This window comes from Schistocerca nitens, chromosome 6 (assembly GCF_023898315.1).
Source record: "Schistocerca nitens isolate TAMUIC-IGC-003100 chromosome 6, iqSchNite1.1, whole genome shotgun sequence".
Classification (NCBI taxonomy): domain Eukaryota; kingdom Metazoa; phylum Arthropoda; class Insecta; order Orthoptera; family Acrididae; genus Schistocerca; species Schistocerca nitens.
Genome location: NC_064619.1, coordinates 463,061,190 through 463,085,137, shown reverse-complemented (window position 1 = coordinate 463,085,137; position 23,948 = coordinate 463,061,190).

Sequence of the window (23,948 nt, the reverse complement as noted above, 5' to 3'; positions counted from 1 at the left end):
ATTTTTAAAGACCTGTTTTAGGCTTACTCTTGAATGCAACAGCACACCCCTGTAAGAACCAGCTGCAGCGGAACGGCCCTCAGTGTACTGGCGGCGAGGTGAATTGGGCGCGGCGGAAGAGGACTCGGCGTGGCGTTGTATACGTTCTGACGTAGGGAAATCCACTCTACCACCAATCAAAAGAAAGAAGAGGAAACGCACATTTTCGGAAGAATATCTACATTTAAATTATATTTTATGTTTCTTTATAAATAAATTTTAAATTAATGTAAATTTTTCGTTTCATGGTCCACTCAAAACAGATTATTCATATGTTATTACCTTAAAAATTGTTTTATTGAAAAGAATTCTCGCCATTAATATATACGGTGAAATAATAACAGATGCACAATTGTTATAGGTAGAGGGCACTTTTTACTGTTACCAATCAGCTTACTCCTAAAAACTGCGATATAATGTTTTAACAGATTGACATTTACTTTACTTATGACAGTGAACCGTGTGTTCTGTACGGACAAGTTACTCTGTAACTACAACATATGGTATGTTGGCATTTAATACGTTCCAAAATTTCTTTTTGTAAACTAAGATATTTCTATCACTAACTGTATCAGCCGGCCGCGGTGGCCGTGCGGTTCTAGCGCTGCAGTCCGGAACCGCGGGGTTGCTACGGTCGCAGGTTCGAATCCTGCCTCGGGCATGGATGTGTGTGATGTCCTTAGGTTAGTTAGGTTTAAGTAGTTCTAAGTTCCAGGGGCCTGATGACCTAAGATGGTAAGTCCCATAGTGCTCAGAGCCATTTGAACCATTTTTGAACTGTATCTCTCTTATTAATTACATTTTTAACTTTGTCTAACAGATCTGAAAATGGGCAGCTAGCCCGAAACCGGTAATCGAAAATAAAGAATAGCGATCGAAGACTGAAACGCCATATTTTACTATCAGACATGTTTAGGTGGTGTCAGCAATATACATTCAGCGTTAGGTATACTATATTATTAACGGCGGCCTGAAAAATATGAGGCATCCTTTTCGCCATTGATTTCCACTACGCATTTGACTACGTCGACCGCGGATAACTACGCACAGTTTTGGAATGCTTGGGAGTCTTTCCACACTCCGCAAATGTCGTGCTTCGGTTGGCAGGCATCTGCATGTGGGACGTGACATTTCGTTGCGATGCGTCCACGAATGATGGAGTGTTTCTGGTTAGATGAGGGGGGGGGGGGGAATTCATATGGCGCTTCAGTGGCTACGCCAGTACAGGGCGGTCGCCGGTAGCGTCGTCATAACGAAGAGGACGAGGTACATGGATGTTGGAGAGGGGTCTTCCCCAAGCAACTGCGGTGCCTTTTGACAAGCTGTCCGAAAGCAAATGTTTAGGGGTGCTGTTCTACAGCAATGTTCACCGCACGGTTACAGCTACATACCTCAGACTATTACTCCAGGCACTCCAGGGCAACAAATGGCGTCAAATGGACATGCTACTACAGACACATCACGTCAACACCTATCCAAACTGAACTATTCTGCACACGTCCTTCCCTTGACGGTTACGATGGCTGACAGATTTCAAGCAACAGTTGGCCATTTCGTGAGAGCCCAGAAGGCGGGTGGTATCGGTTTAATGCATGTCCGTAACCGTGAGCATTCGCCCTATCTCTACACTATGCGTTTCCCACGTCAATCTGACGGGCACCATGATAGCTGAACTGGGTCCACGCTCAGACACATTTCACCGGTACTCGCCAACATCAGAGTTCAACTGCTTACGATGGGACCTTCCGTCGACGCGGATGACCAGCTCGAAAGACAATTATCCCCTTTACCAACAGCAACAACCCATCAATACGGTCCCACAGCAGCACCAAGAAGTTGTCTGGAACATCATTGGTCAGCAGTATACATCCCTCTTCTACCTATTGCGGTGCGTTCGTTTTGGTACATGGTTCTGAAGAGGAATTTCGCTACTCGTCAGTGGCTGTAGTCCATTCATGTGGCGGAGGACCCTTGTGTCCGAGATGCTCAGTTGTTGGTTCGGATGAGAATCACCTGACTTATGACGAAACCACCAGCTGCTGGCTGTTCACGCAGCGCATGTTGGCGCAACTGCCGGAGTCTAGCTCCCCTGACAATATATTACGCCTCGACAGCGTATATTTTCCAGAAGCCAGGACGAATGCCGTTAATTGAAAAAAATACACTACTGGCCATTAAAACTGCTACACCAAGAAGATGACGTGCTACAGACGCGAAATTTAACCGACACGAAAAGATGCAGTGATATGCAAATGATTAGCTTTCCAGAGGATTCACACAACGTTGGCGCCGGTGGCGACACCTACAACATGCTGACATGAGGAGAGTTTCCAACCGATTTCTCATACACAAACAACAGTTGACAGGCGTTGCCTGGTGAAATCTTGTTGTGATGCCTCGTGTAAGGAGGAGAAATGCGTACCATTCATTTGAGAAAGGTCGGATTGTAGCCTACCGCGATAGCGGTTTATCGTATCGCGACAATGCTGCTCACGTTCGTCGAGATCCCATGACTTTTAGCACAATATGGAATCAGTGGATTCAGGAGTGTAATACGGAACGCCGTGCTGGATCCCAACGGCCTCGTATCACTAGCAGTCGAGATGACAGGCATCTTATCTGCAGGGCTGTAACGGACCGTGAAGCCACGTCTCGATACCTGAGTCAACAGATGGGGACGTTTGCATGACAACAACCATCTGCACGAACAGTTCGACGATGTTTGCAGCAGCATGGACCATCAGCTCGGATACCATTCTTGTGGTTACCGATGATGCTGCATCACAGACAGGAGCGACTGTGATGGTGTACTCAACGACGAACCTGGGTGCACGAATGGCAAAACGTAATTTTTTCGGATAAATCCAGGTTCTGTTTACAGCATCCTGATGGTCGCATCCGTGTTTGGCGACATCGCGGTGAACGCACATTGGAAGCGTGTATTCGCCATCGCCAAACTGGCGTATCACCCGGCGTGATGGTATGGGGGGCCATTGGTTACACGTCTCGGTCACCTCTTGTTCGCATTGATGACACTTTGAATAGTGGACATTACATTTCAGATGTGTTACGACCCGTGGCTCTACCCTTCATTTGATCCCTGCGAAACCCTACATTTCAGCAGGATAATGCACGAGCGCATGTTGCAGGACCTGTACGGGCCTTTCTGGATACAGAAAATGTTCGATTGTTGCCCTGGCCAGCACATTCTCCAGATCTCTCACCAAATGAAAACGTCTGGTCAATGGTGGCCGAGCAACTGGCTCGTCACAATACGACAGTCACTACTCTTGATGAACTGTGGTATTGTGTTGAAGCTGCATGGGCTGCTGTACCTGTACACACCATTCAAGGTCTGTTTGACTCAATGTCCAGGCGTATCAGTGCTATTATTACGGACAGATGGTGTTGTTCTGGGTACTGATTTCTCAGGTTCTATGAACCCAAATTTCGTGAAAATGTAATCACATGTCAGTTCTAGTATAATATATTTGTCCAGTGAATACCCGTTTATCATCTGCATTTGTTCTTGGTGTAGCAATTTTAATGGCCAGTAGTGTACATGGTCGTTTACTACAAATTTATGATGTAAACACTGGTCCCTACCGATGACGACACATTCGGCTCTCAGGCGCCACCCGATGTAGACATCGCTATTTATTTAGTCTCATTATTTGCGGACCCTCCTGCTCATTGACGAGTTTGGATATGAGACGTTATACGTGAAGAAGATTCTTGGAGCATCTTGATTCCCTACAGACGGAACAGGGTGAAGACTCGGACGCTCACTATGGCAGTTCTAGGAACTTTTGTTAAAAAATAAATAAATTCTAAAACAAATAACAATAAATAAATAAAAATATATATACCTGCTAAATCCTCTCCATGATCCTAGAACACGTTGCGTGGGCGTGGCGAAGGCATGGCTAGGTCTCGGTTGTCGACACCTGCCCTACCCGTGGCTCTGCTCCCCAGCTGATGCTTCTATTGAAAAAAAATAATAATGAAAAGTTCAGCTAGAGGTAAACATGTCTCCATTGTCGTGTCTCGGCTCCGCAGACATTTTAATCTGCCTAGATGTTTTTCAGTGAACTGGTATAAAGTCATTTATGTTTACTTTTTACCTACTAACAATGATATTTCTTAATATATTTTGAGAACGGGTGACCCGTACATAATAAATAATGGGGAGGGGGGGGGGAGGGACGAATCAAATTGTCCTGAAAAACATTAGGAACTCTTAGGCAGAATCGGCACTTGTTAGTGAACAGGAGACTTGACTATGGCAGAATTTATTGTGATTTCTACTCAACAAATGGCTCTGAGCACTATGGGACTCAACTGCTGAGGTCATAAGTCCCCTAGAACTTAGAACTATTTAAACCTAACTAACATAAGGACATCACACACATTCATGCCCGAGGCAGGATTTGAACCTGCGACCGTAGAAGTCGCGCGGCTCCGGACTGAGCGCCTAGAACCGCTAAACCACCGCGGCCGGCTTCTGCTCAGCAGTGGGTCACTTTAACATGGTTGCACATGCACATCTACCGCGTGACCTTCTTAGAGTAATTCGCTCTTTGAGCGAGTGAAAGGAGCAGACGTGTTTAGCGATCAGCTGAATATAACACAAAATGGAGCTCGCGGTTAAACAGCGCATGGTCAATGTCAGTTGTGCGAAGCACAGCTCTTGGAAAACGTATCCTTACTCCTTGTGCAGCTGTGAAATGTTCTCAGAAAACCTCCATCTAAGTTTTCAATGCAAAATTTTGTAGAAAAATGGCGCGAAATGGGCTCTATAACAAATAAAAGCCACAACAATTCGAAAATAGTTCGAAGAAAAGAAAACATTGGTCAAGTAAAGGAATGCCAGTAACAAAATCAGACAAAATAACTAGGGAGTTTATCTGTGCCAGTGGGAATGCCAGTTGAAATGTTATAAGGAAGGATTTACACCTATTTCTTACAAATTTATTATTGTTAAGGCACCTGGGCCGCGTGTAGACCTCCGCCGAGGGTGTCTGAGTGATTTAGGCTCCTGTGTTTTTCGTTTCTTCAGATGACGTCAGGTTCAGCATGTCAGCGTATTGTCGGCGGCTACTGACGAACTATCTATGATGACTGTTAATTATTTATTATTAAACTTCTTGGTTAATATTATCCAGGGAGTTTTGCACTTAAATACACTATAGACAATTAGAGAGGCCGAAAATTCCGTCTGACGTGAACAGGATGCGAGTCAGCGTGCCGCAACACTTGATGTACAGAAGTGTACACATCCGTCGTCCGTAGGCAGACTGCGGTTATGCATCGCTGGTGCTGTCCTCAGCAACACTCGGTGCTACTGTGCGTATAATGTGGGCTGCGCATGCGCTGCTGCACTCGCCTGTTGTGCTAGCACTAATGAGCCATAAATTCGTTCCCCAAATGCAGCACGAGTGATTCAGCCAGTAAAGAACGTCAAACAGACGAGGCAGCGCGGCCGTTGTTAACTGGCTCTACCGGCTGATAGATGACGCCGATCGGAAGCTACTCGCCCCATTGGCTGGATTAGTCGCGTGGAGAACCGCATTGCCCAGTAGCTGGGGCGCATGCGTGTGTCCTGTCACGGTCGCCAAGGATGTACGTCAGTCCTTCAGTGCATAGCTACAATATTATGATGATTGGGAAACATATGTTAATATATATTCTTCTGTCTTATTATTAATGGCTACCACGTTCCGGAAGACCTCTTCTTAAAGGGGACAGAGGTTTTGCTTTTTTTTACTTTCAGCTAATGATGTTTCTATAATGGTGGTAACGATTAGTTGTTGATTTGGGAGCATGACAAAATGGTTCTTCATGTGTGGAGTGTGCTTAAAGTTGGTAGCATAGTAAATATTCAACAAGAATTAAAATCTGAGAAAATTTCACACATCATTCACACACACGCACATACACACACACATAAATGCACAAACACTTGAAGATACTAAAATCAGGTATTTAGTCAATTCTATAAATTTTGATAAAACAGCGAAGTCAGCGAAAGTACAACCGACAGCTGTGGATGGCTGATCGCTGGAATAAAAGAGGATGAGCCAACCTCTCTGTGACATTCTAAAAATTCCAGGTACATTGGCTGTAAAGCTCACCATACAGTAAATTTTTTACCACACTTGTTTTCTGTTTCGCTAAAATAGAAGGCAGATACACACTTCAATTTGCTTCTGCGCTCTCGTCACAATATAAAACACACTCTGTTAAACAGTGGCTTTTACAGGCTTCAATAATTCTGCTGCCACAGAATCAATCCATATATCAGTCGATAGTGCCCTTTTCAGAGTGCTCTCAGACGACGCTGTGCTGATGTGGAGTGACAGTTCGCGTGAGCGAAGACCGCTGACACACAGGGCAATTTGGTGCTACTGCAGCTCATATCCCTCTATGGAGAGCGTGTCGTCGCGCGTAGACTTGCTCCAACCGTTACTTCAAGGACGGTCTCAGTGGCTGCTATCGCATCGTTTGCCGGCCTGCCGCTACTACATAAATATAGTAGTACAAGGTGAATAGATCCCAATCAACGAAAACAGTTTTCTTTATTTACTTAATTTTTTATGCGGTCCACCACGAATTCCTCCCTTGTGGCAGGCATTTTGTGGTATCTAGCAGAGATCACGGTGCCGCACCAAAGTCGGCAACGCAAATCGATACCACAGACGTTATTGGGGCCTAGCTGCAATCCGCAACATCGTGTTGGAGGTGTCGCTGAAGTCCACGCCTCTCCTCTCACATAGCAGCGCCCTCATGCTGAGGTCAATATAGCGTTGGGAATACGAGAGCTCTGCCCAGTTTGTGACCTAAGTTCCAGCAGTCAACAACATCGTCAAGGTACAATGATCGTGAAGTTTCGGATAAAATGTACTTTTATACATGTTGCGCAGTCAACAACATCGCCAAGGTACAATGATCGTGAAGTTTCGGATAAAATTTACTTTCTATACATGTTGCATCTTGTACTGCAAGGTAACAGCTTGTTAATCCGTGCAGCAAGTGATACTTTGATAGTCAAAGAGTATTGTAAAGTATCAAATAGCCATGTGGCAAAGAAGTGTGTCAGAGTGAAGTAAATCTTTTATTCATTCATGCCATAAAATGAAATAATATTTCATTTGTTGTAAATAAATAAAAACCATCTCCCAGAGCAGTCAAAGCACCCACAATTGCTGTCGGGTGATTGTAATTTCGTCTGGTCACAACACTTCTCATATCAAAGCTGCACTAGCAAACTACATCCTCGATAATTTGTTCCCTGTATTCTGGTCTCTGTCTTCCTCTATGGCTATATCATCTGCACCTTCTTCCAGTTCTATGAAGTACTCGTAATTTCCCAATCTTTTAACACACGTCCCGTCATCCTGTCCCTTCTTCCTGCTAGTGGCCGTCTGGTCTCCGATTCTATGAGAACCTCCTCGTTTATTATCCCATTATTACACACAATTTTTGTATATCCTTCTGTAGCACTATATCTCAAACGCTTCGATTCTCTTCTGTTTTGGTTTCCCTATGACTCGGATAAGTTGTTCACCTCATATTTCCTGAACCGTTTTTAAAGGAATCGTACCTCCGTTTCCACCAAAATCAATTACGAGTATGTCCTCACTAAATGATGTACACAGCTATAGTGATTGCAAAGAAATTGCAACCAACTTTCTTGAACATGTAGTTTTTCAACTTCCTGGTGCTAATATCGCAGTTCTAAAAGAGACAAAATCAACAGAGTCCCCGGTTTCTAAACACGATTCGCAGTTTAATAGAAATTACGATGCACCGTCCGTCCAGAAAATTTTGGATGGATTTCATTCCTACCGTGTAAGTGACGTCAGTGCAGTAACTACGGTGGTAGCATCTATCAAAATCTGTAAACCACACATGTGCATTCGACAAGTTAGTTGTAGCAAGTAGTCTTAATAATTGGACATGTGACCACACTCTGCCAACGTTGTAGTGTCAAAAATCGCAATAGGGCAACATTTCTAGATCAGGTTTTCAAAACATTCCCTAGAATTTTTTGAAGAAGAGGAAACTATCGGCGAAGCTTGTCACGCACATCTTGACTCCAGAACGAAGAAGATACGTGGGCGCCTATCGCATTTGATTGAAATGCAAAACGCAGTCTTTTGTTTTCTGGAAAAAAACCATCACGGGTGACGATACTTATAATTACTTATAATTATCAATATTTACTTATCACAAAACGACAAAGCGCAAAAATTCATGTGTAGGGTTAAAGCTTTGAACTCATGAACTGACGTTCAAGCCAAACACGCGTGAGTCGAATAACGTCCCAAAAAATGCATTGTCTGACATCTCCACGTAGTTGCATGAACGTTCTGTGAGTTACACTCACATCGTGGCAGACTGTGTAGAACACATGAAGTATTAGGGCAGCATATTTTCTCTGCCATTGGTGCACTGATGCAAGAAAGAGTTTTGCGATACCAAGAACGAGTTGTGCGACGTAAGCGAAAGTTGGTAGGCGTGGTTCTACATCTGAAAGATAATGACTATCAAAATTACACGCCAGTCGCATAAAAGTCCAGTATGTGTATACAGACCACTATGTGGATATGTATACAAATCACTATGTGGACAGAAATCACGTTTGCTTTAAATACACGCTATAACGGTCGTGGGCGTTATTTATCTTCGAAATTTGACGTTGTGAGCTCATGCTAGTCAAGAATTCCTTTAATGGAGACAAAGACACCATTATCATCTCCTCACAGAGTTTAAACAGTGTCGTGTAATAGATCTACGAGAAGCTGGGTGTTCCTTCTGCGACGTTGTAGAAAAACTTAGCAGGAATGTAGCCACTGTACATGACTGTTGGTAACGGTGGTCATGAGAATGTATGGTCGCAAGAAGACGGGGCTCCGGACGGCCACGTGGCACTACCGGGAGGGAAAACCATCGTGTTCTCCGTAGGGCTCTGGCACATCACGCTGCAGCTCCAACAGTAATTTAAGCAGCAATTGGCACCACAGTGACACGAGGAAGTGTTGCAAATCGGTCATTTCAGAGATTGCTCCGATCCCGACGCTCCACAGTATGCATTCCACTAATCTGAGTGGTGCCAAGCGAGATCTCATTAGAGGGCAGGACGGAGGCGTGTTACGTTTTCTGGTGATAGCTGGTTCTGCCACGGTGCCAGCGATGGCCGTATGTTATTTAAATCAGTTGCGGGTTTGCTAGACACACTGGACCCACATCTAGAGTTATTTTCCGCAGTGTGATTTTTACGGCAACAGGATCACTCTCGTGGTTATCCCATGTACGCTGACTGGATATTCGTACTTCATTCTGGTGATTCGACCTGTTGTGCTGCATGGACAACATTACTGAAGGGTATTTTCCAAGGGGATAACGCTTGGCCGCATTCCATTATTGTAACCGAACATGCTCTTCTGTGTGTTGACATGATGCCTTGGCCTGCTCAATCATCAGACCTGTCTCCAGTCGAACACATGTGGGACGTATTCGGACGACAACTCCAGCGTCATGCAGAACTAACATTAACCGACCGACTAAGTTGCAAAACGCATGGAACTCCATCCCACAAATTGACATTCGACACCTTACAACATAATGTATTCATGTTTACATTCACTCCAGCGTCATTCAAATGTTTGTCACCTGCTTTCTCTGATGTTCATTCTGCCTTAAAAATTTCAGATCTCGACGTCACAGTAATGCAGGTTTCGTACATTCAGTTCTCCATGACGTACTGTTAGCTTTATTGTGAAAGAGAATTCTTTCAAGAGTGTGTCGATTATCTTCATGTTGCGTCAGAACAGAGCACGAAATATCCTTATGTCTTCTGCAATACCGCTGGTTAATCTGTGGTTGCAGTGACGCGTGATACGAATGGAAGATGACTGTTTGCAAAATCTGGAACAGCGCTAGACTGACTTCTTCCACAGGATCTCGCAGTTTCTCTGGTCTTAACAAGCTGATTATAAGCAACAGCTGCCAGAAAATCTATGTCATTCGCTATGCACATTGGAGACTTGCTCCTTACCCTCTGCAAAGTGATCTAGCGCCCTTTCGGTTACTCTTTTTATGCACGTCCGCTGAATTTTTGGCTAACGTTTGTCGGTTTACCTTTCCACTTACAACTCAGCTGTTCTCTTCGATTTCCCATTTAAGCAGTAAAACTACTTTATCTTGGTTTGTTAAGGACAACTAATTTATCGAACTAACCAGCTCTCGCCGCAAGTAAAATAGTAAATATTAAATTACTGTACGTCATTAATGGTCGTCTGTGGTTGTTCGACCGCCTGTATAAGCGTTTCTGTTTGACGCCACTTCGGCAACTTGCGCGTCTATTTGATGAAGATGAGATGAAATATGAATGAAGGCTTCCGCGACGATTGCAATAATATTTTTCTGTTTTGGTGACCGCATAGTCAATATGTGAAACTACCGACTTTTCGGTCACTGTTGCAAGAGACCTTGTTCAGGATGCTTTTTTACTCATTAGTACATATTGACAATGCGGTCCCTGAAACTCAGAAGATTTTTATAGACGATGAGGTGAAATGATTGAAACAGGTAGAACTACTTGCTGAGGGAAGCAAAACTTCGTCAAAGCCGGGAGTCGAAAGCGGAACCCTGTGATCTACAAGCAGCGACGATATCCTACAAACGACTAGAATAGGTGTGGAGTCGACACTCGTGAACGACACATGCAGAAAGAAAGCTACACAGATCAAATAAAGTTTAGCATCGTCCCGGTTCCCAGAACTACTGAAGATAGACGTTGACTGCGGATATTGTATCACAGATACTGACTGTTCAGTGATGTCACTAAACCTGCCCAAAGATGTAAACAACAATGCATGAGCAGCGCCTATTAGACGGAGTGGTCCGATAGCCGATCAGTTCGTCATTTCACCAGGAAGGAGGTACACGGATCGTGTTGTCTGTAGTTCAACCAAAACTAGAGGGTCAATAGCCGACCGCGGTGGCCGTGCGGTTCTGGCGCTGCAGTCCGGAACCGCGGGACTGCTACGGTCGCAGGTTCGAATCCTGCCTCGGGCATGGCTGTGTGCGATGTCCTTAGGTTAGTTAGATTTAAGTAGTTCTAAGTTCTAGGGGACTTATGACCTAAGATGTTGAGTCCCATAGTGCTCAGAGCCATTTGAACCATTTTTAGAGGGTCAATACCGCTGGTCGATCTTGTCCGCATTGTTACTTTGTGCCAGAAGGGTCTCTCAACAAGGGAAATGTCCAGGCGTCTCGGAGTGAACCAAAGCGATGGTGTTCGGAAATGGAGGAGATACAGAGAGACAGGAACTGTCGATGACATGCCTCGCTCAGGCTGCCCAAGGGCTACTACTGCAGAGGATTACCGGTACCTACGTATTTTGCCTTGGAGGAGCCCTGACAGCAACGCCACCATGTTCAACAATGCTTGTCATGCAGCCACAGGACGACGTGTTACGACTCAAAGTATGCGCAATAGGCTGCATGGTGAGCAACTTCACTCCCGACGTCCATGGCGAGGTTTTCCTTTGCAACCACGAAACCATGCATGCAACCCGGTACAGATGGGCCCAACAGCATGCTGAGTGGACCGCTCATGATTGGTATTACGTTCTCTTCACCGTTGAGTGTCGCATATGCCTTCAACCTTACAATCGTCGGAGACGTGTTTGGAGGCAATCCAGTCATGCTGAACGCCTTAGACACAGTGTCTAGCGATTACAGCAAGGTGGAGATTTCCTGGTGTCTTCGGGTGGCAATATGTGGGGCCGACGTACGCATCTGGTGGTCATGAAAGGTGCCGTAACAGCTGTATGATACGTGAATGCCATAGTGCATTTGATAGTGCAACCATATCGGCAGCGTATTGGCGAGGCATTCATCTTCATGCACGACAGTTCGCGCCCTCATCGTTCACGTCTTGTGAATGACTTCCTTCAGGGTAACGACATCGCTCTACTAGCGTGGCGAGAATGTTCTATAGACATGAACTCTAAGGAACGTGTCTGGGACGACGTTACTCACAACCCACTCTGAGCGATCTACTTCGAATCGCCGTTGAGGAGTGGGAAAATCTGGACCAACAGTGCTTTGATGAACTTGTGGATAGTATGCCACGACGATACAGCCATGCATCAATGCAAGAGGACGTGCTGCTGGGTATTAGAGGTACCGGTGTTTACAGAAATCTGGACCACCATATCTGAAGGTCTGGCTGTATGGTGGTACAACATGCAGTGTATGGTTTCCATGATCAATGGAATGGGCGGTAATGATGTTTATGTTGATCTCTATTCCAGTTTTCTTTAAAGGTTCCGGAACCCTTGGAATAGAGGTGATTCAAAAGGTTTTTTGATGTGTATACAGCTTTTCTCTTTCAATTTATAATGGTATCTTATGCGGTAAAGCGGATCTCTTTATCCAGGCATGAAATCAAGACCTTCTGCGTAAGGCAGCAAACGGTTTCGAGGTCGAATTATGTAAATTCTAAATTCTACACATTTTTAATTACTTCGAAATCAGTAATCAGGTTTTGAAGAGTTGAACATCGTTGAATATACCTCATTATAGAAGCCATACTAGCAGCAGAAAGTACCATAGTTTAATTTTAAATGGCAGAGTTGTGGACTTTCCCACAACTCATCTGAATGAAAATATAATTACGTCATTTTACATGGTCCCGGAAATATTTGAGGCGAAAAATTTATGTGAATCACAGTGTATATCATGGTCCTCTTAGCTCTCTACAGATCTAAATACACAAATATTTACAACAATTCCCCATCAAAGCTATCAATGGGGTATCATGGTGCTTTTTGTTTCAGGCGACTACATTCATTCTTGCGTATTTCGTAAGCGTATGTGTGTTAACTTTTATCTTACCCGTTAATATGAATCTCTTGAATTACGTTAACTTACAAAAATCATGCTATTTCGACTATACATCTAATACGCATTTTCATGTTGTATTACTTATTATCATTATCTAGGTCAATTCAAAGTCTCGTATGATTATTATCACTTTCCTTAAACATTGTTAGTAGTCTAGTGTGTCTTTTCTAGTGAGACGATAATATTAGGATGACCCCCGTTATTTTCTAAACGGGACATATCTAACGAATTTTCTTTCTGGTTCATTGAGGGCTGATCCAAGATACCAGAAGTGGGAGATTGGATGCATATTTCGGCCGTAAAGACTGCCTCAGTTGCAGCTTACAAAAAGTGAATGTGGACGGCACTGCATATGTGAAAAGGTAATCTGCTGCCTATTTACTCGTATATAAATATACGTACTTCTCGTGAGACTAAGCCTGTTATTTGGTTATGAATAATTCCTGATGTTTCTGTAGGTTATACGTTTTTTGTGACATTTTGTGAGGGCTTTTTTAAAAAAATGAATAGGGCAACTGCCTGCTGGGCTTTCATATGTCTTAGGTGCTATTTCCCGTGTATTTAACGTCTTCTATATCAATAAGTTGTATTTTATACAGCTTTACATTTTGTTTTAGTTTGTTTCCGGCTTTTAGTGCATTACACTTTTTACTGACTTCTAAACAGTTTATTGGCCACATTACGATACAGTTTATCTTATAGGATGTCACACAATGTTTTCTCAATATCTGACCATGACGATATCCTGCTGGAACATTTGTATGCGCGGCATCCTATGTGCTTAAACCATATTTTGCCAGTACGTTATTTTACTTTTTATGGCTAGTCCAAGTTTGCTAATTTGGGATCATATTTATATGAAAGGTTGTACTTTTTCTCGTAGGCTAACGTGAGAATGCTTTCTATAAGGCGAAACGCATCATTGGAGGATAAATAAAATAATAAATCCAGTTCCACAACTAAAGCTGTTCTTTAATATTGTTACCACTGGTTGCTGTACCATACCGTCAGGGATTGGAAAAAATTTTCAAAAAGTTTCCTATTACATCTTCAGTGTCGTTGCTGCAGTTCACGGAGTACTTTATTTGAAGTTTCCTCCTTCGATCAGCAGGTTCGTATTTATGCGCGTGCTACCTCAGCTGCATCGTGTGAAATCGCATAACAGAACTTTATAACCAAAGAGATTCTTTCTTCTAATACTGTGGTATGTTTCCCATTATAATCATGGAAGATGTAAACGTAATTATTTTTTACGAACCTGTTCGAATAAACTTTTCAGATGACAGCTGATAAGCACCAAGCGAACACTCACCTCTCATATATCGCGCTACCCGGTCTGAAATTGCCACGCACACTCGATTTCACTTGAGATGGAAAACCATTAAATCAGAAGAATGGTTAAAAGGCATTTGGCAGTCTGAAAAGAGTTCGATTACGCGTAAAGCTGAAAGTTCCGTACCTCTTATTGTACGAATATTCATATCATTATGGTCAGAAATACTGGCAGCTAAAATTCATTTCTGTAACTGAATTGATCAAAAACAAGCGTAGAACGTACATGTTACAAGACAGACTCAAGCTTCTAGTTTTCCATACTGTTGGTAACGGTATTTTCACACTGCCCAAGTTACGAAGGTGTTATAAGTAGTTTCATTAATGTGAAATGTACGCACCAAGCAGTTAGCTGAAACTATTATGAATACTTTCATTTTAAGCTGATTAGTAGCGAGTTAATTGTATTTGAAAAAACTTTCTTGGTCGAGACACAATTTTGTTATGTTGAAGTTTATAACAAACTTATTTGTTTAAAGTTACAGTATCTGATTTCTTTAACTGAAATCCTGAATTCAGAGTGGACATAAAATCACCTTATTTCGTTCTTCTTTTTTTTAAAAAAAATGTATAGTTGCTGATTATTTCCAACCAGAAGTCAGGGCGGGACGAGCAACCCTGAGAAGTAATTCTTCATAGCAATTCCGTCACAGCTGCGTTTTGTTACACTTTCGACTTGGTTCTAAGTAACAAGTTCGTTTTCAAGTCAGGTCTATTAAAGTTGCATTAATAGTATTAGATTATGCAACAATCAGTTCACACGTAGGTAATATGTACATGATATGTGAACATCATATGTTGACATGATATATGACATGGTATATGACATGATATGTGGACCAATCTCACATTGTAGAAGTATTCATGAAGTGCAGTTGAACTTGACTGTTCTGCACAGCACTTCATGAACACGTGTACATTTTGAAATGGGTCTGTTATTCCATGTGACTTTGTATCATTGTTATATTACCGATACGTGAACTGACTGTTTCTTAACCTAATACTAATAAAGTAACTTTAATAGGTCTGGCTTGAAAGCCTGCTAGTTCTAATCTAATCACTAGTGCAATAAAACGGATAAATAGTTGTAATTACCATAATTAATTTAATTCCATTCTTATTTTTAAAATCCCATCTATTTAAGAAATCAGAAAAAGGGAAAGAAAAGTTTGGAGAGTGATATGAATCTTAAACTCTACTTTATGGGTTTCATATTAGAAAATTACTGTAAAATACAATTGCTACATGTTATACTAGGTTTCCTCTGATAGGGCCACACTATAGGTTGTTGTTGGTGTTTTGGTCTTCAGTCCAGAGCCTGGTTTGATGCAGCTCTCCATGCTTCCCTAACCTGTGCAAGCTTCTTCATCTCCCAATACCTACTGCAACCTACATCCTTCTGAATCTGTTTGTTGTAATCATCTCTTGGTATCCCACTACGATTTTTAGCCTCCTCGCTGCCCTCCAATACTAAATTGGTGATCCATGGATGCCTCAGAACATGTCCTACCAACCGATCCCTTCTTCAACTCAAGTTGTGCCACAAATTTCTCTTCTCTCCAATTCTATTCAATACCTCCTCATTAGTTATGTGATCTACCCATCTAATCCTCAGCATTCTTCTATAGCACCACATTTCGAAAGCAGCTATTCTCTTCTTGTCTAAACTATTTATCGTCCATGTTTCACTTCCATACATGGCTACAATCCATACAAATACTTTCAGAAACGACTTCCTGACACTTAAATCTATACTCGATGTTAATAAATTTCTCTTCTTCAGAAACGCTTTCCTTGCCATTGCCGGTCTACATTTTATATCCTCTCTACTTCGACCACCATCAGTTATTTTGCTCCCCAAACAGCAAAACTGATTTACTTCTTTAAGCGTCTAATTTCCTAATCTAATTCCCGCAGCATCACCCGATTTAATTCGACTACATTCCATTATTCTCGTTTTGCTTTTGTTGAAGACACTGTCCATTCCGTTCAACTGCTCTTCCAGGTCCTTTGCTGTCTCAGATAGAATTACAATGTCATCGGCGAACCTCAAATTTTTATTTCTTCCCCATGGATTTTAATTCCTGCTCCCAATTTTTCTTCTGTTCCTTTACTGGTTGCTCAATATACAATTAGAACACCACATGTGTAGATCCCAAATACAGCTCTGTTGTCGAGCACTAAAGTAGGCCTGATTACTGTTTTGGCAAATTTTTCAAACTAAGTAATGAGAGTAAACACTCGAAAATCGAGACATTGAGAGTCAAAATTTAATTATGCTCTAAGATTCTGTTGGAAATATTTATATTATTCTGTAGATTTTATTTACTCCGACTCATCTTATTATTAATGTAGTCATCCGTAAACAATACAGGGTGTTACAAAAAGGTATGGCCAAACTTTCAGGAAACATTCCTCACACACAAAGAAAGAAAATATGTTTTGTGGAAATGTGTCCGGAAACGCTTACTTTCCATGTTAGAGCTCACATTATTACTTCTCTTCAAATCACATTAATCATGGAATGGAAACACACAGCAACAGAACGTACCAGCGTAACTTCAAACACTTTGTTACAGGAAATGTTCAAAATGTCCTCCGTTAGCGAGGATACATGCATCCAGCCTTCGTCGCATGGAATCCCTGATGCGCTGATGCAGCCCTGAAGAACGGCGTATTGTATCACAGCCGTCCACAATACGAGCACGAAGAATCTCTACATTTGGTACCGGGGTTGCGTAGACAAGAGCTTTCAAATGCCCCATAAATGAAAGTCAAGAGGGTTGAGGTCAGGAGAGCGTGGAGGCCATGGAATTGGTCCGCCTCTACCAATCCATCGGTCACAGAATCTGATGTTGAGAAGCGTACGAACACTTCGACTGAAATGTGCAGGAGCTCCATCGTGCATGAACCACATGTTGTGTCGTACTTGTAAAGGCACATGTTCTAGCATCACAGATAGAGTATCCTGTATGAAATCATTATGACGTGCTCCAATGAGCGTAGGTGGACGACGAAACTAAAATGAGCTCTAATATGGAAATTAAGTGTTTCCGGACACATGTCCACATAACATCTTTTCTTAATTTGTGTGAGAGGAATGTTTCCTGAAAGTTTGGCCGTACCTTTTTGTAGCACCCTGTATAAGTACACAAGCAATAGGGAACTAATTCATACACAAACACGTCAGATTAAAGGATTTTTGTATACAGGGTGTTCATTTTAATTGAAGACATTAAAATATCACGAAAAATACATATAGGACCAACAAAAGTCATAATTCCAATTTACTCGTCTCAGAGAGTGATATCGAATGATACCACACTTGATCCCTGACCCACCCCTCTCGTGGATGGTGTCTGGCAACTTCTAAAGTTTGAATGAGAGCCCCTGATTCTTTATTGCAGATTACGATTCTACGGGAAAATCTTCTTAAGTTTTGACTGAAGCTTTTTTTTTCTTTTCGTCACAGATGGCGATGTAAACGGAGGAATAAAAATTGGTACACGATCGTAATTTACGACGTGCTACACAATGGCCCTTGAATATCCAATAGCATGTAGAAAACCACTTCCATGCCGCAAGGGTAGGACAGACCAGCATTTTTATAATTCTAATTGTAAACTGAATTCGCAACTCTGTATTCCTCCGACATATGGAATAGGGTCTACTCGACGCGCCAGCGTGGCCGTGGTTCGAGGCGAATGCTACTCTGCTTTATCCATTTAGAATAAGTGTTCAAACGTAGTATCGCCAACTTCAACACATGGCTTTTCAAATGGCCATACACAGGAAAAATGCATATCTGCGGTACCAACAGCACCGTCGTTTCTGACGCGGTTGACCATGTCTTCGTGGCCGGTAGTCACTTGCTGGTATACCTTATCTTTTAAGTATCCCATGGAAAGAAACCCGGCAACGTCAAATCCTGCGGCCTAGGTTGCCAATTAATAGGGATATCTCTGCCGATCCACCCATCAGTGTAAACACGGTCTAACACCTCCCGTGCTTCAATTGCGTAACACGCTGGGCAACCATAATTTTGAAACCACATACGTTGTCGAACATCCAGGGCGACAACATGGAGTAGTATCGGACCAATGAGTTTGTTCATCATGATACTACACCATAGGTTAACCGACCAACTTGCCGCAAGCAGTGGAAATTGCCTACACTCCAGTTAACGCTAACATGACTTGTGGATGTAGACTCATCGGAAAATAGTACCTCGATAAAGAATGGAGGTCGTTTGCATTGTTGACGTGCCCATTCCAAGGAAGAAATCTAATTACTTAGCTTTTCCTAGAGCAAGTGGCAGTCTACAGGGAGAACGTCTAAATCAAATAAAGCGTAGTTCGTGAATTTTAGCATTCACAACGCATTGGTTTTGCACGCTTCATATGGGTGAACTAATTTCTGTTTTGAAATATTCTGAAGGTAAATCTGACAGGTTAAAACTAGCATCGTAGTAAAATATATAGTAATCGAAATCGGTAGTCGTTGTTTCCGTTGGTAGATTGTATTTGAAACTGTAGTAAATCAATAATATAATTCTATTACATGTCATTACAAATACTGTGGATTTCGGTGTAATTTCCTGTGGGTGTACAGTGCAATGAAGTTTATCATGCACATGGTTTATTTACAGAATAGTATCGTTTACTGCATCATTACATAATATAGTATATTAAAAAAGGTGACATTTCTCAATTGTGCTGTATTAATTTCATTTTTTCATTACTAGTTTCAGCCATCTAGACAATTCTCAAGTGATTTTGTGGTTCTTTACAAAATAGAATATATGATGTTACTTCCACAAATAACATATAATAATTTGAATTCAATCGTGTTTTAAATATATTTACCTAGATTAGATAACTATACCTTCCATATTGAAATGTCAGCTGTTTGAAATTTGTTTTCTATTCGTTTTGCTTCACAAATGCTGCCTTGTTCCTTTGACAGCCTGACATTTATAAAGCTATTATACAGAGCACAGAGTAAAGCTAAAGAGAGTAATTTCAGATACTTTGACCTTCTCTTTCTGTATGTAGTTGAGGACATTTAAAACAGAATAAGAAATGAAATAGTATTGAAAATATAAGAAAATAACATAAATTAAAAATAAATATTTAAATATAGGATGAGATGACATTAAGTTTTAAATTCCATAATTCTGTATGGATGACTGCCTATTAGTCAGTAGCAGAACATGACTGAAGTTATCAAGGACTTTTTTTATTCTGAAGATCTGTTTGTTGATAAAGTAGTGTATTGAATTGACTTTTTAAATGACAGAAAATTAAATTTCCTTTAAGATATTCATTTGCTCCCCTTTCTGAGCATTGTGTAAACTTTTGAGCTTTTCATGAATGATTTTTTATGTATGTTTGTTATTTATGAGTTAGAGTGTAAAGTTACTTGTACTGTTATCATCAAATTTTATTTGCTGTTTTAAACCTAACCGAAAATTTCTACCAGTTTGCCTATTTACACCTACATATACTTATATATAGACTTATATACACTATTATATATGAATGTATTAACTTCTATATTACATACGTGGTAGCACGTGTGAAGTGGTGTACATTTATTTAACTATGATCAGGTTGTAGCAATAAATGTTTGGTATTGTTTTAGAAAAGCGTTATCCCACCTCATAAAGTGGACACAGATTAACCATCTGTGTAACCAGTTAATGTCACAGGTCAGTCTCACTTTTAGATTAATGCCTCTAGGTAATTTAGTTTATGAAACAAACAAATCAACATACTAACGTATTGTGCATATATCTACGTTTTAGCACCTTTGGCACAATTTTCTGGGGTAACATAGAATCAAAATATAGATGCTGAAGTGCGATATATGAGAGTATTCTATCTTCACTCATAGTCATCTTGTAAAAGTTTATTCAATATATTCGTAATATGTAGCCTATATTCGCTAACGAAATTCGTCATAGAACATGAAGAAAAATTTGAGAAGATCATTCATGTCCACAACTACATAACGTAGAAGGAGAAACTACCTTTAATTCCATAATTAAAGCCGCAACTGTCCCATAAAGCAGTTCAATGCGTAGCCTCAAACATCTTTCAACATTTGGCCAGTAACATAAAAACGTCTGACAGTTAAGGAAATTACAAACTGGGCCCCAAGAGATCAAACTGAGCCTAAAACTGTCTCAGTTGTTCCTTGGACAGTTTTAAATTTAAGTATATCGCTGATTACATGAGTATAATTAGATACTAATATGTTCATTTTGATCAAATTTAGGCCAGTGTGTAATTTAGTAGCCCGTGAATAGGTGACATGTACCCACTTTCACAAAGAATTCATGTATACATTGAAAGTTAACTCGTTCTATATCACTTTCGTTAAAAGGGTTGCAAGCATTGTACAGAAATGTAACTACCAAAACCGTTCACTTCAATGTTCTATTAAACAGATATGCATTTTAGTGTAAATGCGCAGTTAATTGTCGAAGTTAAAATCTGAATCGTTGTCTGAACTGGAAGTCTGTAGGGTCCATTAAATTTACTGCTTAGTTCCGGTCTCAGTGCTCTCTGTTCTGGCATCTGGTGAGAGTTCGTGACAATATGTAACGGGTGGCCGAAAAAAGATATCGAAAGTTTGTTTTGTGGTTGCTACCGTGTTAGTCCTCTAATTCTTTCCACAAAACGGATCGAATATTATTACGTAACAAACTACATCACAAGACTATGCAAAGTGGATCATTAGTTGAAAGAATGGCCCAGTTTATCATCGCAAATGATTCTCCATGCAGTATACTGGGCTATGTAATCTATGCCTCTGTCTCCGATATTATTACAGTTTATCGCTAGAACATGACATCAAACGTGACAAACATCTCATTTAAACCGAAAGTGTGTAGTCTCTTTAAGGTTGTTTGCTTTCAGTAAGTAAGGCCAAAATTTGACAAAATAGAGCAGGATGCTGGTTTTGTGCTGTAATAGAACCATTTTTTAGCAGTTTCCGTTAGGTTATAATTAATCAAGGAATAAAACATTTCATGGCAGTCCCTATCAGGCACCCAGCTCCGTCAAAAAATTCACTGTAAACATTACATTCGATTTCTCGTTCCCTGTTTATTAATCCAAAGGACATTGTCTATGGAGTGCAAGTATAAAGTAAAGAGAAAGCTGTGTAATAGCATATTAGGATGAAAAAAAAGGAGAATTTCTTAGGAGGATTGGCGGCTACTGCCTGGCAAGCAGGCCACCCGGCGCGCAATTCGCCTGCACGCCGCGCCCTGGAATTCGCACGCGCGGTTGGCTGCAGGTACGGCCGCCACTCGGCTGGTATTCCGATAACGGGGCGGCCGCCTGGGCAGGTGAGTTATGTGCGCCTGATCCACCGACTGACTGGGACCAGCGCGAACACCTGCTTCCAGAGCACACCTAATTACCGGTTGGCTAATAGCGGCAGGCCCAACTTCGCGTGAAGGCAGCCAGCGCTGAGCCTGTACAGGTAGGCGAGACTTTATGTGAAAATAATCTTCGCAGGATTTTGTGAATACGAACACTATTTTACCAATGGTTGGTACTGTCCAGCCACTGTAGTTGAAATTATTATTGTCGAAATACGAGGGGCCGTCAACATGTAATGTAACACTTTTTTTTCTCAGCCAATATGATTATAAATGTGAAATTTGTTTCGGTACATAGTGGAATATACACTCTTCAATCCCTGTAGTTTCATGAAGCTGCGACAGGCAGCGGCGCTTTACGTAGGTTTCAAAATGGCCTCTGCAGCGGCGGTGGTACCAACCAGAAACCTGTTATTGAGTTTTTTTGGCCCGATATTCATAGACGCTTGCAGAATGTCTACGTAGACCAGGCAGTGCACAACAGCTCGATGAGTTGTTCGGCGAGGCGTCCGCCATGATCAAAACCAGGACGCGCAAACGTATCCAACCTCCGGTTTGCCGGCCGGCCACACACAGCTGTACAACCCTCAGGAAATTGAAGAAACGACTTCAGAGTGTTCGGCACCACAAGAACGCAAACGAACTTCTCCTCCATAACTGTCAAACGCCCCACAGAAGTCAGCACCCTTGAGAGGAACTCACAAAACCTCATAGAACTGTTCTTCCTCATCTGCCCTATCCACCGGTTTCGCATCTTCAGACTTCCATCTGTTCGGTCCAATGAAGGCTGCACTCTGTCGGAAGCAGTATGTGGATAACATGGAGGTTTTTGATGCAGCAAGATGTTGGGCAGACGTAGACCATTATAGTAGTATCACACGGGCATTGATCTTCTCCTAGTAAGGTCGCATAAGGCCCTTCCATTAAAAGGAAATCATGTTGAAAAATAGGATTTTGTGGCCAAAAAGTTGGGGAATAGTATGGTGTATTGGAACCCTGAATAAAACCAATTTGCTTTCAGGGAAATTTCGTTGCATTACCTACAGCACGCACGTTGTATGTTCCGATTACTGAATTTGTCTTCTTGGTTGACCTATTATTTTGATTATGGTGTTGTAATCAGGATGTCTAAAGCACACCAGAATCTTGAGTTTCTTTCTCTTGTAAATGAATTCTTCGTAAGACATGCACTTGACCATTACGATGTCTGTGCTTGTGTAAAAATCAACAAGCGTCTCGTATGCGGTCTGGTCGCAGCAGAGTAGGGTAAGTCAACACCAACGGTTTAATATAAGACACTTTCTAACGAGCGTAGTTTCATACATCCCTGTAATAGACAGCAGCCTCTTACTAGGAATACTTATAAAAGTATGTATAATCCTTTCTTTTCAATTCGTTTCGTGCATTTGTTTCATAGTTTACGTGAATGGATATGTACAGAACAGTACTGTTTTCATTTTAATATTATTCTTTCACTGTATTTATTTGTAACTTCTGTGTATCTTTTACGTGTAAAAAAAGGTGAACGTTATAGTAACAGCTGAAAAGCAAAGGAAATCTATTGCAGAACACTTTCGTAAATGGACGGACAGTCGTGACTGCTAGGTTAACTAGTGGAAAAATTAACTATTTTCGTTTGAGACAGATCAGGTTCAATAGCAGCGGAAAGTGGATAATCGTGGAAGAGAATACAGTACGTTCTGGAAATTAATTGTTCAGCAATTGTTACTTTAACTTACCGATATTTCGAGAAGACGATTTTTAGCGAGAGGTATGCAGATGGTGCAGACTGTAAAGAAGAGAAAAAAAAAAACAAAAGTTACAAGGAAGAGGATTTATTTCATTGTCACTGCAGAAGACGTCGGTAAGAAAAAGCAAACAGTACTCGGAAAATCTAATATCCAAGGCAGATTCATCAACGGGACACTATGTAAAGTAACCCTGTGGGGACTGTTTAAATAATTGATTACGTTGGAATAATTTTAGTGTTCAAACAACATTTATTTTTTTCTATAAAAACAGACATAAATTATGCTAAACAAGTTATTGATTGAATACCGTAAACAGATAACAGGTGGTTTAAGACTACACTGGACAAGGATCCTGGGTTGGCAAAGACAGTTTAACTCTGGCCCTAAAAATATGGATTGCGCAATCTGAATTGATCTGACGCTGAGCAGACTTTGTTTGATCAAATCTACTATATAGGTGCAGCTGAGAGCTAGTGGAGATTGAGATCTGTACGCCCTGCTATGCCAAAGCGTCA